The sequence below is a fragment of the Taeniopygia guttata genome, chromosome 14 (assembly GCF_048771995.1).
Source record: "Taeniopygia guttata chromosome 14, bTaeGut7.mat, whole genome shotgun sequence".
Classification (NCBI taxonomy): Eukaryota; Metazoa; Chordata; class Aves; order Passeriformes; family Estrildidae; genus Taeniopygia; species Taeniopygia guttata.
Genome location: NC_133039.1, coordinates 5976187 through 5979737, shown reverse-complemented (window position 1 = coordinate 5979737; position 3551 = coordinate 5976187).

The window sequence follows — 3551 nt, the reverse complement described above, 5'->3', positions numbered from 1 at the left end:
GCCTGTTTCCAGTTACAGCCGGAGCAGGGCTCCGTGCCACCACACCACACCACGCCACGCCACGCCACGCCGGCCCTGGCGCTGCCGTGCCCCCCGGGAGCCCCGTGCTCAGCACCACCGAGCCAGCCCAGGCACCTCCTGGCTGCGGCAGCACCTCTCAGCACATCCCTGTCTTCAGTTCTGCATCATTCCACCCCCAAACACCTGTGAGCAGGTGAGGAAGCCCAGCCACGGCTCTTGTCCTCCAGTCACAGCTCCAGGGGTGCTGGGAGCATTGGGATAAGCCTGACCCTTCCAGCAGTGTGACAATGGCACAGCCCTCCAAGCCCCCGAGGCGCAATGGGGTCTTTCTTTGCTCCCCCAAGCACACATCACCACCCTGACCTGGCTAATTTCCACCCCCTCCAGCTCCTGCCTCCAAAATGAGGATGAGGAGCCAGCACACAGCAATGCACGCCAATCCCTGCCTGCCAGCTGCTGCCTGCTCCCCACCAGGGAGGTGTGATGGGAGGAGATAGGCCAGAGCAGATGCTGGAGGAACAAAGCAGCTGGGCACGGTGCTGGCGTGCACCCAGGAATATGCTGGCTGGCAGCCCTGGAGCCAGGTCACAGCCCTGTGCCACCACCTCGGTCCCAAAGCCGAGCCCAGGAGCTTTCCTGGGGCAAAACAACCCCGAGGTAAAAGGAGTGTGGGGAAGAGGTGGTAGGAAACATGGGGTAGAGGGTGCCAGGGGAGGAGGGAGCATTCAGGTGAGGCCGCTCTGCTTTGAGGGCAGTGGGAATATGGGGCTGTGAGAAGGTGGGAAGGCAGAAGATGAGATAAAGGAGGATAAAGACAGCGAGCAGCCAGGCAGGGACAGGCAGGGAACAGGCAGAGGTGAGGGGACACCACACACCTTCACTGGGAGAACCCAAACAGCGGTGCTCACTTTAAAACCACCACCACACACAAAGGTCTCTTCCCAGCAAAGCCCCTGCCAGCCCAAGGAGGTGCCACCCAGCTGGGGCACCCAGAGCCACTCACCCGGGGTAGGCAGCTGCCCTGCAGGGTGTGGGGCTGGCTCGGAGCTCTGCCGGCCCCGCTCCCCGCGGGACACGGCACCCGATGCATATTTGATGACTGCTATTATTCTCATCTCCACTCGTGAGCAGAGCGATGGGAGCTGATCTTCCCTCACAGAGCTGGAGGGGTGGAGGGTGATGCCACCTCCTCCTCCTCCCGAGTTCCCTGTCCCTTGCACCCCTGCTGACACGGCTGGACTGTCCTGCGTCCCTCCCAGGATGTAGGTGAGCCTCAGTGTAGCCCAGATGTGAACAGCTGGAAAGTGGCCCTGACCCATTCTGGCTCCCAAATCAATGGGAGTTTGGAAGAAATCACAGAACACGGGAGTGAGGAACAAACGCATCTCCTCACACCCCTCTCCAAAGGTGGGCTGGGACCAACCAGCTGCAGAGGTTCTGGCAGGGATCTAGGCACCCATTATCCCAAAAATATCAGAGCTCTCTCCTCCCTGGATAAGCAGGGCACTCCACCCGCCTTCACAACACGCCGTTCTCCCCATTCCAGCACTGAGCTCCCGCATCCCCCAAACTGGGGAGCGTTTTCCTGCAGTGATGGAGCCTGTGGCTCTGCCAAATGCAGGGGCAGAGAGAGCATCGTGCTGCAGCACCCGAGCCGGGAAAACCTCAGCTTCCTTCTCCTCCTTCTGCTCCAGGCAGGCACGTCCCAGCCGTAATGCGGTGGGTATTTATTATGCTGATTCCTCAGAACGCGAGGGCTTAACTGCAAATTACAATCAATAGCCCCAATCCCCTCGGGGCAGGTTCATCATTTAGCAGGCGCAACCAGAGGAATTCAAAACTATTTGCCAGCCATAAATCCTGCTCTCCGCAGGCTCCCCAGCCGGCTCCCGCCACTCCCGATGGCTGCTTGGGGTGACCCTTGTCAGCATTTGAGACAATTAAGCTGTCACTGCGGATCGTGACTCTTATATACGGCCCTGAGCAGCACTTTGAGATGTCACCGTGATGGGGTGAGGGGAGCTGGCTGAGGCGAGCCTGCCGCAGCAACCATCTCTCATTGAATTAAATGAATGTATTTGGAGGCAGAGTCACTCTTTATTACCTTGCAAACGATTCCTGACTAAATTAAATTATAAGAGGAGTGCTCAGCCAATCAAACCTGCTTGATTGCCTGGAACAGGCATTTTAAACAGCACGCCTCGAGTCGTCGCTGGTTGCAGCAATAGATGGAGGGTGGCTGGTGGGCTGTGGGGAGGCTGAGCCACCCTGCTCCACACCTGGAGTGCTGCACGGCCCCAGGGATGGGGCAGGATGGGCACAGCCCCCTGGGAACAGCATCAGTGAGCCTGGAGTCAGCTGGAAGAGCAAGGGAAGGGCAGGAGCACAGAGCAGGGCTGCTGAGGGCAGCTTCCTCCGATCATCATCTAGGCAAGGCTTTCCTCCTAGAGCAGAGAAATGCAGGGTGCTGCTCTTCTGGGGGCAAATCCACAGCTCCTGCCTGCACCCACCCTCCTGGAGAGCCCTTCTCCCAACACACAAGGGGAGTCTGATCACATTTCCCTTCAGCAGCTCCCCAGTGAGAATGCATAAAATCCCAGAATGATTTGGGTTGGCAGGGAGCTCAAAGCTCATCTCATTCACTCCCTGCCATGGGCAGGGACACCTTCCCCTATCTCAGGTTGCTTCAAGCCCTGGACACTTCCAAGGATGGGGCAGCCACAGCTTCTCTGGGCAGCCTGTGCCAGCGCCTCATCACCCTCACAGGGGAAGGATCTCCTCTGAACACCTCATCTGTATCACCCATTTCAATCTAAAACCATTCCCACTTCCCCTGCCAGTGCATGCCCTTGTGAAAAGTCCCTCTCCACCTTTTTTATAAGCCCCTTTAAATACTGAAATACTGCAAATTCCATAAACCTCAGGAGGCTCCAGTACAACCCTAATGCTGCAGCAGATTTCCCCCTTGCCCTTTGGACCTTGTCTTTTCAGGACTTGGAGATCTCTTGGAGGCAAACTCACTCTAGCACAAACTGCAACGTTTGCTGCTTTTAACATAAGTGCTGAACAATTAGGGACGCTCCTGGAAGAAGGAATACTGCAATTAAATGGTGCATTTTCAAATGCAGCTATAAACTTGCTGCCAAAAAAGCTACTCTCTGAAAAAATAAGTTGGCTCCTTCTAGCTTAACTATTTTTACTTCATTCCCATTCCAATTTTAATCATGTATCTGTTCATTTTGAAGAGGATAAAATGCCCATTTTCCTAAATGAAGCTAATTAGGCAGAGGGGGTTTTAACAATGATATGCCAAAATCAATTTGAAACCCACACGGAGGTAGCAGCAGCTATTCAAGGACAGGTTTTAGCAGGTAACACTGTGCATTTCAGCCTCACACCAAGCACCCCCTGGCTCCCAGCACTACCTGGGCTGAGCATGAAGCCCTGTCAGCACTTCTGGCTGCCCAGCTCCATGCCAAGGCTTGGCAGGCTGCAGGATTTGGACGAAAAAGTCAGAAACTAAGGGACAA